We start from the raw sequence: 14,976 nt of genomic DNA on the forward strand, positions 1-14,976 counted from the left end.
GTTGTGAGCCACCATGTGGTTGCTGGAATTTGAACTCAGGACCTAGGGAAGAGCAGTCAGTGCTCTTACCTGCTGAGCCATCTCACTAGCCCAATAAAAAACTTACTAAAAATAGTTCTCTGGATTTTGGTAACTATTTACTGAGCATACAAAGCCACATAAAAATGAGTGTACTTAACTCTTCAATGATATCTTTAGGCAACGGTGCCTAAAGGCAGTGGAGAGATGTAAGTACTGTTCATTTTCTGAATGAGACCACTGCTAGGAGACTCTTCTCTAGGCTGTGGAGCTGCCTGGGAACTGTGGGTAGCTTGCTGCCACTGCCCAGCACCTGGAGAGTGGAGTTTATTATAACCATTGCTAGTCAGGGAAGGAAATTCTAACCTTGAGTATGTTTTCTACAGAAACACTTTTACACCTTCATAAATTGAACCAGAGTAGGCCGGGAGCCACCTATATTTTACTAACTACAAATTTAAATTTGGGGGCGTAAACTTAAAGACATACACACCCCTTATTTTGTATAGACAGAATGTATTTTAGAAATGCCCTTACTACTTTAAGTAAACTGATGGCTGACCAGTTGTCAGCTGGATAGGATCCAGCACCCTACAAGCCGAGCCTACAGGCATGCTTATCAGGTTAACCGAGGCGGAAGAGCCACCAACTGTGGGTGGCAACACTCCCAGGCTGAAGGGAGCAGAGCACAAGTCCGCTCTCACTTGCACCGTGGCTGTCATGTGACCACCTACCACAAGCCCCTGGAGCTGTGTCTTCTCTACTGTGACACATGACTGTAATCCTCAGCTGCGAGCCTGAATCAACCTTCTTGCCCTGAAGCTGCCATTAGAGTATTTTTGTCATAGTAACAAGCAAGACACTGTCAGCCCCCAACTCTCTGTATATGTATACATGTATTTTCACTTCCTTTTGAGACAGTCTCACTTATATAGTCCTGGCTCTCCTGGAACTCATTCTGTAGACTAGGCTGGCCTCAAACTCATATAGGTATCCACCTGCCTTTGCCTCCCAAGTGCCAGGATTAAAAGTATGTGCCACCACACACTGCAATAAATGATTTTTAAGAAAGCATGTCAGTTCTGATTACATATGAAATACTCAATCACTGTTATGTTTTCTTAAGCTGTTAAATTCACATATTTATCTAAGCATATTAATAAACAAGATGGTGATCATATATAAGTGCTATCTTATAAAGTTACCAAAGGGCTTTGTAAAAGTCCATTGACATGGGCTAAAGAACTGGCTGTTGTTCCAGAGGAACCATATTTAATTTTCACACTCACACGGCAGGTCACAACTGTCTTTAACTCCAGTTCCAAGAGATCTGACATCCTTTTCTGACCTCCATGGGCTCCAGGCAACATGTGTGATACACATACATACATGCAGGCAAAAACCCCTATACTTACAAAATAAAGCAATGATAGTGATATCTTTTGACAACTTGAGATACAAAACTAGCCAATACCCCATTAGTTGATTTTCCTGCATATTAATGAGGGTAAGTTCTTTAAATATTGCTAACCAGTTATACTTCTTTAAAGGTAACTTTTATATCAAGGGTCATTTTCCTGGTTCATAAAGTTCTTATATGTAAATGTTAGCCAGGTTACCTATTCTTTCTGCTGAAAATGAATTCACTGTACTTCAATATATGGCTAGTGCCTCCTTGTTCCATAGCTCAGCATCACTTCTGTAACAAAACACTGGAAATCTAAGCCTGAGCCTCAAACTGGGATACAGCAATTCAGCAATGACGACTTGGGAGAAGAAACAGCAAGTGTTCTTAACTCTGAAATAAGTTTAGACCATGATGTAGTAGTGGCTATTCCTGGTTGTCATCCTGACTATATCTGGAGTGAACTACAATCCAGAATTGGAAGGCTCACCTGTGATCCTGATCTTGAGGCTGGGAGATACAAGTTTCTGACCTGGATCTTGGCATGGAGATTTTGAAGCATAGTGGCTATGAATCCCAGGAGACTAAGGCAAGGAGATCTCTGAGTTCAAGGTCATCTGGGACAAATCAAGTTCCAGACCCAGGTGTGGTGGTGCACACCTTTAATCTGGGCAACACCTTCTGTTGGAGACCTACATAAGGATGTTGGAAGAAGGAAGTCTCTCTCTCCTCTTTGCCTGCTTGCTGTGTGGGACTGAGCAACTGTTAGTTCCTTGGACTTCCATTCACAGCTGCTGCTGACCACTGTTGGGAGTTGGACTACAGACTGTAAGTCATCAACAAATTCCCTTACTATATAGAGACTCTTAAAGAGCCCTGACTAATACACATGAACTATTAAGACGTGAAGGGAAGGCCAGCATGGAGAGTGGGAAGAACTATAGGGAGAAAACTGCAGAGGGAGAGTGGGTCAACCTGTGTCATGTTTCCTATTTATCCCAGTTGCTGTGATAAGCTAGAAGAGTGGGGAAGGAAGGACACAGACATAAGTCATTACCACTGCAACAGCAGGGCTGGAAGATGAGATTGGTAAGGAAACTTATCAGCAGTCTAGGTAAGAGTAGACCAGAGTAGCACTGGGTGACAAAGAAAAGCTCAAGAGACAGGATAACAGGACTTTGCAATAGATACAGGGAAGAGAAATGTGGAAATGGAGGTGATATTAGGTCTCTGGCTAAGGCTCGCATTTTCTGACACTGAAAGAAAGGCCTTGGATTGCTCAGGACAACTTGTTTGGAACATTTTCAGCTCCCAAATTAAAAATTGAGCAAGGAGATCTCTTAGTACTACTCAATTGTCGTTGTGAGACATCCAGGAGGAGATAAAGAGTGCAGGAGACTACTCAGTAAAGCAATCTCTTATGAGCCATATGATGGGGAGAAGCAGAGAGGCGCTGCTGAACAGGTGCCTCAGTGTCCCCATGTGTAAAACACAGCACAGGACCTCTCAGAGTGCCAGGCCATGGAATCAAACTCCATGTGACTGGGCACTGCACTTGTACACAGTAAGCATTCAGATTCAGCTATTCTTACTGTTACTATTATTACCTTTTCTTCCTCTTCCATGAGCAGAAAAATGTTCAAAAATGGAAAAGGTTTCTGGTGATTCATTAGTCTTCAAGCTTTGGAACACAAGAATACTTCATGTGCCTTTAAGTTTAAAAGCAAGAAGTAAAATAAAGCATACAATTTGATGTACCTGATCAATAAAATTAGTATGGTGGGAATATAGATTTAGCCACAAATTTAATAATAACTGCAGCCTTAAATAAGACTATTTTTAATCAAAACCCTTGGTGGCTACTGACTGGTCAGACTGGGACTGAGATGGCTGGCAGAGGAGCAGCTGTGCGGGGATGAGAGCAGGAGCAGCAAGGCTGAGCGGGTGGACTGCACATTACCAACTGATGGCTTTGCTCAGTTTCACGTAGGTCCCCACAGAAGCCAGAAAGCTATCTATACTACAAGTATAGACATTCAATTTTAAAATTAAGCTTTAAATACTCAATACATTTTAAGGTGCTACTTCTCTTGGGTGGGTCATCTTCCATGGGTCTCTATCCTCACTGATTACAGACTGTGGTTTGAAACACCGAGAAGGGTGGGGTGGCGCACACCTGTAATCCCAGTAAGCAGAAGGCTGAAGCTGGAGGGTTGCTTGGAGTTGAGGCCATCCTGGGCTACAGGATGAGTTCCAGGTCATCCTAGGTTACAGTGACACCATAGCTTTTCATAGTCTTGTCTCCTCCTTAAATCAGACATCCTTACTGAAGTCTAATGCAGCCCCTCAGAAATCAAATTAATAGTTCCAGCAGTTATGGATTCCCTAAAACTGTGGGAAGACAAACATCTCTATGTGCTTGAGGAGGATGCTGTTTTCTTCCTATTTTAAATATGTCATAAATCTTAGACGCTCCTCCTGGAGTGTTCTGGGCTTCAGCTGCTATCTATGAACTTCATGGCTGGCTCCTATGTCAACCTATCAGAGACTTAATTTCACATTTCCACTGTCCACTAGGTTAAAACAACTCACTCAAGTCAACCCCCCGCAATTCCACAGGAGCACTGGAGCTGCTTCTACTACTGTCAAGTGAATGGAGTGGAGTCACTCATGACATCCCCAAGTCTCTCAATCTTAGACATGTATGTACATGCCAATCTCACTCATGTATGGCACCCCAGCACTCTGGAGGCTGGGGGTGAGGACTCTCGTTGGTTTAAGGCTAGCTTGAGCTACCTAGAGAGCTCCAGGTTAGCCTGGGCTCAAGTGAGACCTACGCCACCCCTCTCCACAAAGCTTCAGAACCCTCCTTCATCTATCATTTTCCCTCTTATACTCAGCTAACTTCAAATGTAGCTTTATTTTCTGTGTCCAAAGCAAGAATTATTTTTAAGCTTTCTTGCACAACATTATGGCAAGAGCCCTCCTACTACAACTTTTCTGTTTGCTGTCTCCAGCATCAAACAACCACTAGAATTCTCTTCTAACTGTACTATATCCCTACTTTAAACAAACGGACAGACATACAGCAACCTCTTGGCTCTCTTAGACAAACAGAATAGGCTCTAATGTGCTTGGCTTGGCATTTAATGTGTAACTGCAGTCAACCAGACCCTGTGGGTCTGCAAGGGAGGAACGAACCTCTTAGCAGTTAATTCTAGCAAAAAACAGACAGCAAATAAGTCAGCAACGAAATAATGAGAAATTGTGACCCAGGAAATAAGACGCAAAAGATGCTCAGGAGAACAATCCAGAAAAGTAATTTCTACTACCTTCAGAAATGAGTTGAGTTCACAGAACAGGAGGACACCCCAGAAACTGTCTGTGTTCTGTCAACTGGAGAGCAAACACTAAGCTCTCTTGAGAAACAGCTCAATTTAAATGTCTTTGGGTCTTGGATCAGTAACTTGGTTGCTGAGCTAAATAAATACTTTTGGAACAAATCAAGGAATTGCAGGACAGATTCTATTCAAGGTGGCAATAAGTAACAGAAACTAAGATTTAGACTAATTTATAGGTAGCGCTTTAGTCATTGTTTTCCTTTTCCCCAAATTACTCCATTCTTTATGTCACCCAAGGAACCTAACTTGTGCAAATCTTAAAGCTGTTGGGTGGTAAGTGTCATCACAGAATAGCTAACCTGTCCACTCTGTCATGACACTGTTTATTTCACAGATAACACCTGTATTCCTCTATTTACAAAGGGAGGCAACAAACAAACAAACAAACCCTCAACAAGACAAACAAAAATTACAGTTTCAACGCTAGACGTGTGGCCCTTGAGCCAGAGGATCACCAGGTAGAGTCCAGTGAGGGATACGCAGCAAGATCCCACCCCACTGCAAGACAAACAGATAACCGTTTCAGACATCTGAAGCCTTCTAATTTTAACAAAATCAGAAAAACCAAAAAACTGAAATAGAGATGCACTTGTGGGGTGGGGTGGGGGCAGGGCAGGGACAGGGACAGGGACAGGGACAGGGACAGGGTCCCTGTGTAACTGCCCTGGCTGGCCTGGAACTCACAGAGATCCCTCTGCCTCTGCCTCCTCGGAGTGCTGGGATTAAAGGTGTGAGCCATCATGCTGGGCTCAGGAAGCACATTTTAAACATAAACACGACTAAGTCCTCACTTGCTGCTTCTCAGAGGTATGTTCTGAGACACACTCAGCCTTGTGCAGCTTCCACAGAGACCTACAAATGTGCACAGCTAGATTCCCACTATGCATTTCAGAGGAAGGGCAACATGCTAACTATCTGTGCACCTAAATGAAGGCACAGGAGAAACACAAGGTAATGGGAAATTTTCATATTCTCATTTCATATGATAAGGCCACCATCACCTATGCGGTCCTCCAGTGCCCACAGCCTCAGCATATGATCTGCCAAGCAGGTCTGCACTGCAGTGAGTTTTCACTGGACAGCATATGATCTGCCAAGCAGGTCTGCACTGCAGTGAGTTTTCACTGGACAGCATATGATCTGCCCAAGCAGGTCTGCACTGCAGTGAGTTTTCACTGGACAGCATATGATCTGCCAAGCAGGTCTGCACTGCAGTGAGTTTTTAGATTACTCCCAAGCTTTAATTTGCCATATTGTAACTTATGCTAGCAATATGTGCTAAGAGAATCAAGAGTTATCCATACAGACTTTTTGTTTGAACACATGTTCTCATGGAGCCCAACATGGCTTCCAACTCACTGCAGCTACTGCATAGTGCTAGTATACTAGCAAAAGCTAGTATAGTGAACGTATACTGCTCATCCCCCTGCCTCCATCTCCCAGCGCTATGATAGGCATGGGCGTGCATGAGTGTTTAATCTGTTATGTCATGTCAGATCTTTGAGCCTGTGCCGTCATAGGAGCACAAAACAGAGAGTACGTTTCAGAGCAGTACGCCATGTCTGCTGACTATCTATGAATTGGTGACCATTTTCAACATGGCTGTGCTTCCATGACCTCTTGAAGTGAATGAAGATCCTGGGATGTGGCCAGGCTGTGATCAGTTAAAGGCTGCCCCGGGCTGTCTGAAGCTAAAGGTGAAGGTGAGAAGCACATGAGGCACAGCAGTCCTCAGCAAGCGAGTGACAGCAGCTCTGTGGCTCCAGGAAAGTGTCTGGCAAAGGGATGGGGCGAGCCTTTTCCACAAAAGCGCCAAACTCACTGTGAGTTATCTGAGGTTCAGACTAACCATAACCCATCTTCATAGCTGCAGCCTTGGCTCCAGAGTAGCTTCGTATCTTCATATCTATACAGCAACATCTGCCCTCAAATAGTAAGATGGAAGAAGGAAAAACCCCCAAAACCAAAACCCAAAACCAACCAAACAAACAAACCAACCCATCGGGAAAGCCTTCTCCAAGCAGGCGAGCTTTATTGTAAAAAGTAGTACTAACACACTGCCATCAGTCCTCGCACCACCCACCCCTCCTTTCTTTTTGAATGGAGTCTCAATATGTAGCCCTGGCCAGCCTGGAACTTACTATGTAGATGAAGTTGTCCTCAAACTCATCAATCCACCTTCCTCTACCTCCACTGAGATTAAAGCTGTGAGCCACTATGCTACACGAGGCTCAGGACCTGCCTTCTTAAAACTATTCTAATACTGTCTTCAGAATATCTAAAGTTAAAGGAGCTATAAACATAAGTTTGGGTCGGAGGGCAGAAAAGCCACAATCATTTCTCCTCACATCTCTGTCTCTATTTTGTTGTCTTAGGATCTGGGATCAATGTGGCTATGAAAAAAGGGTTAACCAAATCTAATCAATACAAGACGGATTCTGACTTATCTACTTGCTCAACTAAATCACCAGGATCTGCCAGACGTCACTTCCTTTAATTAGGAAAAGAAAACCAAAGTCTTATCTCTGAATACAAGCATACTTGCGAATCTCATGTATAAAACGCAGCACAAACTTGGAAAAAGGAACTACCGAACTTTACCTCTACATAGGCGGAGGTCCTTGCTTTGGTGTGTGTGTGTGTGTGTGTGTGTGTGTGTGTGTGTGTGTGGTATAGAGGTGTGGGGGTGGAGACCTGAGTGTCAAACGTGGGCCTGGCACATACTGAGTTGAATTCTCATCACTTTGAATGGTGGGATGGTATATAGTTTATAAAGTTATTATTTCAACAAGAAAACAGGACTTAGATATTAGACAAAATAATATTTGAAATCTTCTTTAAGCAAAAAGGTTCTTTTTGATACCGGGTCTTTTTCTGACTGGGCTCACAGTGATCTCAGTGACCCTCCTGGCTCAGACTTCTGGGTACTGAGACTGCAGGCATGCTCCACCAGGCTCAGCAAACTTTAAGTTAGCTAGCTTTTTTTTTTTTTCCCGAGACAGGGTTTCTCTGTGTGGCCCTGGCTGTCCTGGAACTCACTTTGTAGACCAGGCTAGCCTCAAACTCAGAAAGCTGCCTGCCTCTGCCTCCTGAGTGCTGGGATTAAAGGTGTGTGCCACCACGCCCAGCTAAGTTAGCTATCTTGATAGTCAACTGTAATTATCAAATTATTTCCCAGGTTAGATAATTTCAATATTTGGTTTGCACCTTACCACAATTAAAAAAAAAGTTTTCAATTCTAAAGCCCTTTTGTAGTCACGGGCACAGAGCAGCAGCTTCAGCTTCTGTAATCCTGAGAGAGCTACTCACAACAACTGTAGTGGCATGGAAAACTCAAAATGACTGATATGGGTACTAACAAATTTCAAGTTTATCATCAACTAAGGTACGTATACAAGTAACAATGCTTTCTAAAGAAAGGCCGGTTCTGCCAAATGAATCAATGGGGCCTGTTTCTTTCATTCAGAAGTACTACAGAGCAAAGCAGTCAGGCCCACAGGGAAACAGCCTTTCAATAGCTGTAAGCAGAGCCAGACCAGGCTTTGTTGGTTTTCCTTTTCTAAGAAACATAGATGTCTGGCTTTACTTAGCCCATCTGCCATAAGTGATAACCAGATGCTCCTGTGACAATTAGAAATTTTCAAAAGTACTCACTCCTCTACACTAAAACCTAATAGCGCAGATGAGTTCCACAGCCTGGGATCAAAAGGAACGTCAATAATGTAACAGAACGTCTGGGAACAAGAGAAAGAAGTGATCTGATGAACACGCCACAGAGGCCCAGTGTTCACAGCACCTGCTCCTGCTCTCTCCGCCTCACATGACCCTAAGTTCAGATAGTAACTCCACATTGCAGACAGTGATGCCACATCATTAACAAAAGCAGAACCCTGATGCTCAACACAGGTGGCTGCTAAGTAGAAACTGTCCATACCTTTAATATATGAACTCTAACACCAAGAAAATGTAACCAATCCTGATCAAGTTACTGCCTTACAGCCAAGAGCTTCAAAGTTAGTAGAAGGAAGGTTGACATTTTTGAAACTAATTAATGTTTCACTTAGTAAGCAAACTAGCCTTCAAGCAGACCAGTCTATACACAAAGCTGTCTGTCTTGCTAGGCACCATTAGTGCTAACAAGTCATGACAAAATGCAATCTGCAGCACACCATCTAATTTCCCCCTTTCTTTCTCTAATCTCCTGTGCACATAAATGGGTTTGTGCCTCTGTGTGCACCTGAGGATGGATGTCAGACACAGGTCCCCACCCTCTCCACCTTATTTAAGACAGGCTCTCTTTGGATTCACTGCGCTTCTGACAGGCTAGCTAGCTCACAGGCTTTGGGGGACTCTTCACTCTCTGCAACCCTTCTAGACACAGGATCCCAGGATTATAGACACACCACATCCTCTGACTTCATGTGGATCCTAGGGATCTGAACTCAGGCCCTCACATGTGCATACCAAGTGCTTGTCCCAATGAGCTTTCTCCCTGGCTCAGGACTTTCTAATGAGTAAGTAAGTTAAAATAAGCTATAGCCAAACTTTGTACTGTATGGGAGGGGGTGATATTTTAAAGTTCAGTGACCCCATGGGAAGAGAGATCTAAATTGCCCAAGGAAGACATTTGATGCTATACAATTGTCAATAGACAATTGATGTAATGTTTCAACATTTAATAAGATTCCTTGAAACATTTTTCCTGACATAAACCCAGTCATTCAAGATAAATTATCTTCTATGTTAGCATTTAGTTACAGGTAAGACCAGGTGAGCAGAATTCCCTACGTGGTCTATTTACCACTGATGACATACTCCTAGAATCTTGCTTTTTCACACCTATAAAACAGCACATATCCACATTCCTTCTAAAGAAAAGACAGAAGGCATCTCTTCCACAGTGTACTCCAAAGATGCCACAATCCTGCGTCTCCTGCTCAAGGGGGGAACAGTCAGCCCTTCTTTCTAATGCTTGGATTCATTAAAACAGCCCGACTCATGCCTCTGTCGTGCTGGTGCCTATAAATGCACCACTACACAGAGAGTAACGGACAGACATGACTCAGGAAGAATTAGGTGTCAGAAGTCTCTTCTCAGGGCTCAGGCTCCAGCACACAACATAGGCTTTCCTTTGTCCGATAGAAAAGCCCCTAATCAGTAAAATCAACAGGTTAGTAAATAGTCAATCTTCAAAACACACATACAGAGGATGTGAATACACAATATGGTGATGACTCAGTGCTGACCTTCTAGAAGCTTCTTGTATCAGGCATGATGGTAGCTATAAACCAACAGTTATAGTACCAGAGCATATGTAATACAGTATCTGACACTCAAATTCACAACCGTTATGTTACCCATGTCTGTCACTTCTCTGTCAGCTACACACTCACAAAAAACACACTTCAAGTGGCACCAGTCAAAAAAAGGTGTGAAGTAAAATGGACAGAAACTTCAGGAAAATTTTATAGCTCAAATGTCAGCTAAAAATCTTGACACTAAAAGCTTTCATTTGGAAACATGGTTAACTTTCTACTCTAAACTCTTCCAAAATCAATTTAAACTTACTCTTCATAGTAATAATTTCATCACATGGTTGCTGATGCAACAGAAAGAAATCAGTCACCAAGGTTACTTACTTGGTGTTTAAAACATCCTCATGTCTATTCAACGACATTATACAGAATTTGCTAACTTTTAAATAATGTCACATTTCTGATGAAAAATGAAATTTCAAAATATTCAGTTGTGTCCCATGATCTGTTGTACATTATAGTGAATTCTGCACACTCTTCTCACAGATATACCCAGACTATTTTTCATCTTAAGATGTGGAAATCACTTCTGCACTTCCTTCAAAATTGCAAAATGTAATTTTTGTCAAATATTCAGATGTAAAATGGTAAGATAGGTGTTGAAAACAGCTTTAGACCAAGAATTAAAAAAAAAAAAATGTGTTCTGTTTATAACACACAACAGGGTCTGTAATATCTTTTTATCACCAAAAGTTACTGTCCATAGTAAGGGTAGTACCACAAGGGCTTCTAAACACACCATTTATGAAGAGCTCAAGTATTTTCACAATTTATTTCAATACAATCTTTTGAGTCAGAATGAATTTGAAGCTTAGCAGTTATCCTGAAATATAGAACATCTGACATGTCCACTCCAATTCTTCCCCCAAAAAGGGTTCATATGAAAATTCAACCAAGCACCATTAATGAAAAACATACATCAGCCTAGAGCATATGCTGAAAGCTCCCTAAAGCAGGAAAAAAACACCTCAAAAAACCAAAAAGTATAAAAAAGCACTTGTGATCAGGATACAATTAAGAGAACCTGGAGTTCTGGGGCTAATACCATGGAAAGCTGAAAGTGGATTAATGAAAGTTAGATACTAGAATTGACCCGTATTCAGGGACCAAATGAGACTGCGGTCTCAGCAAACAGTCCAGGTGAAGTAAGACTAAAGGCAGCGCTGATGTGTGGGGAGCTTAAGATCCACGCTGTGAAGAAGTCCCACGACAGTGGATGATCACCAAGCAGCCTCCACAGAACAGCCATATAAAAATAAGAACAAAGTCTCACCCTGGCTTCTAAAGTACTTTTTCATCTCAAGAGTTTTAAAACCTAATTTGATTTCCAATGTTCAACTCTCCAGTCCTTTTAAAGGGAAGCCACTCATCTCCTTGTCAACCTGGAAGTACTTCAGCTAACAACACTGGACCCCAGAGTCCCAGTTGGAAGCTTAAAATGAAACACTGGACTTTTAAAAATGTACCCTGCCTGGCTCCTCTTCAAGAAACAACACAGCACTAGATCATTACAGCTCCTGGCACTTGTTTTGGGAGCACAAAATATACAAGAGGAGTGGCAGTAACGGTGACATCCTTTCGCTTAGGAGAAGCAACTGAACCTGTGGTTGACATGTTGTCTATGTGATTATCAATCCTGTTTCCATCATTAATCTTCAACTGTATGAAAAGCCTTGCTCCTACTGACCATAAAAATTTTATCACCGTAGAACGCAACCTTTCTGGACCACAGACAGACTTCACTTACTGATGGGAAGTTCAGTTTTGTTTTGTTTTTTGAGACATGTACTATTATACCCCTAAGCAGGCCTTGGACTCACGTTCTCCTGCCTCAGCCTCCCAGAGGCTGGGATCCCAGGCATGTGCCACCACACCCAACCTAATATGGTTTAGCAACGTATAAAACAAGTGGTCTGTGATGCAAGGCTTTAGAACACAAACTGATGAATATTTCACGGAGCGTATCCAAACCCTAAATAATTCTTTCAACCAGATAGTGCTAAAAGTCACTTCTTGATTTGAATGGACTGCTGTTTTCTCAAACTTGGAAAGAGACTGCAAATTCTAGCCAAAAGATTGAATGCCCTCCTTATTACATTTCCCTTTTTCAATTACCTAAGGGAATCTGTTATGGCTTCACACACAAGTCGCAATTCTAAGTCATTCTTCTTAACCATAAGTATGCCAAGCTGACACTAGTCACTGCCAGTCTCGCTCTGCAGGTGACAGATGCAGTAAAGCTCACAGATGTGGACTGGCTGCAGCTTGACACTCGGTGCAATGTACACCCTGGCAGAGCCTGCAGATGCACAGCTCAGCAAAGGGAGTGTTTTCTATTTCAGTCATTTCCCATTTTATATACTTCTAGGACCCGTCCAGACGATTATGAAGCGATTACTGCCCCCCACCTTCCCACCTCTCATTCCTGCTCAACCCTATTCACAATTCATTTCTATCTTCCCGCGTTCCAGATCCTTCTTGCCGAAGCTTAATTCGGCTACTACTATTATTATAGAGCGGGGCTCCCAGCAAGTGCCAGAAGCGAGAGGCACCGGCACCGCTATTTAGGGGAGCCTTCGCGCAGCTGCTCCAAGTTTTCCTGAGAAGCCACCGACCCCTCGCTTAGTGTCACGGTCCCTCTTTCCCCCAGGGGCGGGCTCCAGAACCGGGTCCATCCCTGCCCGTCTTCCACCGCGCGAGGCAGGCGCGCCCCACCCCCACCCCGTTATCCCTACTGGGATGCCCGAGCCGCTTGGCCCGTCCTCTCCACTAGCCGGTGGCCCGCGGCGCTCCCGTGCTCGGGTCCCCACCTCGCACAGCTCCCCCGCAGCCCGGCCGGCGCGGAGACACCCCGCGGCAGCTCCAGGCCCCGCATCCCCCTCCCCGGACCGCCGACGGGGTTACCGTGGGAAGACGGGGCGGTCGTAAAGGACACGGCGGCAGCGCTGCTGCTGGTTGCGTCGGACGCGGAGAAGAAGCTGGAGGACAAGGATGAAGATAAAACGGGTCCGCTCCCCAGTCTCCATGGAACTCCCGCCCAGGCCCGTTGCTAGGAGCCCCCAAAGGCTCGAGCTCGGTTTCTCGCTTTGTTGTTCCGGGTACAGGGCGGCCGCCGCTTCCCCCGCGACAATAAATAGACTAGACGCACGGGGGCATAGAGGCGGCACGAGGCGGCTAGAGCGCCGCCGGACCCGGGCGCTCCGGGGGATCCCGGCTAGCCACTCACTTCCGGTTCTCGCTGCTCCCCTCTCCGCCCCAACCCCTAGCTCCTTCCGCCTTCCCGAAGCCGCTGGCGAAGTCCTCCTCCTGCCCGCCCGCGGGCTGGGCGGGGCGGAAGTGGCCTGAGGGCGCTGGGTACCCGGGGTGTGCTTCTCTGAGCTCGCCTGTCCGCCCGCCCCGGGAGGATTTGAAGCCCCGGGCTTATTTTCCAGCTCCTCCTTGGCGAGCAGCATGACTCAAATGGGCTTTCATTTTCATGTAAACCAGAACTGTGCCTGGCACCCAACCGCCTGTACGGATGAGCTCAGCTAGCAGCCACTGGGCCCTTAGTCGTGACCCCGGGGTGACGGGGATCCCGGCCTTACTCATCGAGGGCCCCCGGCGGCGTGGCGGGAGCAGCAGGGCTAGCAGGACGCTGGCGACTCACACTCGCTGGCTTGAACGGCCGCACCGGGCGGAGTGCGCCCTCGGGATGGCGTGGGCCGTGCTACCCGAGGAGCGAGGCTCATAACGGCCGGAGAGCAGCCGCCCGCGCGACCCGGCTCTTGCTCTTGCGGGCTCGCCCTGGCCTGTGGTGGAGGCCAGCGGGTTAAAGGTCACGTGAGCCGGTTCCTTAGGTGGCTTGGCCTCTGACTGGGGCCACTTGGCCTTTTGAGAATGACTTAGACTGTCATCAGAGGGTTTAGAAGTAAACAACTAGTAGGGAAGTTTAAGTATTTGAGGGATAGCCAAGGATGCCTCTTTATCTCTCCTCCCTACTCTTAAAGTGTGAAAATGCGCGCAACACCCCCCCATCCCCCCACCCACAGCGCCCTGAAGGACAGATTTGCTTCAGTTCTCACATTTTTTTTTTTTTTTATTTTTGAGCAATATTAAATAGGTGTACTTTGCGTGGGATAGGACGAACAAGAAGCTGGGTGAGAAAGTCATGCCTATGGTGACTGATTTTGACAGATTTAGAAGGGATGGCCCTGAGAGGAGAGGAAAAGAGGATGTTGAGGTCTGGCTACAGTAGGGCGTGGAGGTGTTAATAGGAATAGTTCACTGCGAGTATAGCTAGGAGAAAGTGACAAGATAAAGTTGGAGGGGAGCGAAGACCCAAACTCATCTGCTCCTTGCAGACAGGAGTTCGAATTCTCTCCCAAATTGAGAACAACGGGGCATGGTTTACCAAAGGAAAAAAACAAGATAACCAGAAAACACTATTTTTAGGGGCTACTGCCCTGTTTAGAAGGCAATTTTACAACAATGGTGACTGATTCTAAGGTCTTTGATACTTTCCTTCAGGCAGCCCAGCAGGATACCTGGGAAGTGCCCTCTACTTTGGCCTGCCTTTTGTTATAGCCAAGGAGCCTTCCTTATAGAATTGGATATAGTTGGCTTGCAAGTTCCACTTGCTGTGGTGCTGATTTTGATTGTTAGCTGATTGGATTATTCTTACACCCTAGATGATTAGTAAAGTGCACTTTTAAGTATTCTCTGCTATGATAGCACCTTCAGAGACAACTGGATTGCTCTCAGTAGAGCCATTACAGTATGACAGCATTGTTACATGGAAATGAAAGGAAGGTGAGGCCCGCTGGGAAGAAGTAGGTCATGGGTGTGTCTTTAGCTGAAG

The 14,976-nt window shown here is 45.0% G+C and overlaps 1 protein-coding gene across 4 annotated transcripts in view; it reads right to left on the reverse strand.

The window, feature by feature from the left end:
• Positions 1 to 13,914, reverse strand: part of Tbpl1 (TATA-box binding protein like 1) — a 28,074-nt gene extending 14,160 nt beyond the window's left edge. Inside the window, exons 1-2 of one of the 4 annotated variants that reach the window (XM_021174376.2) lie at positions 13,724 to 13,914; positions 13,044 to 13,117 (exon numbers count right to left, since the gene is read on the reverse strand). The gene's annotated coding sequence lies outside the window, so the exon portion shown is untranslated. Of the gene's footprint in view, positions 1 to 13,043; positions 13,292 to 13,723 lie in introns of those variants that run through there. The other 3 variants (XM_021174378.2, XM_021174375.2, XM_029482684.1) reach the window with 3 other exon arrangements.
• Positions 13,915 to 14,976: the final 1,062 nt, after the last annotated feature.

Source organism: Mus caroli, chromosome 10, assembly GCF_900094665.2.
Source record: "Mus caroli chromosome 10, CAROLI_EIJ_v1.1, whole genome shotgun sequence".
In the NCBI taxonomy this organism is placed as follows: Eukaryota; Metazoa; Chordata; class Mammalia; order Rodentia; family Muridae; genus Mus; species Mus caroli.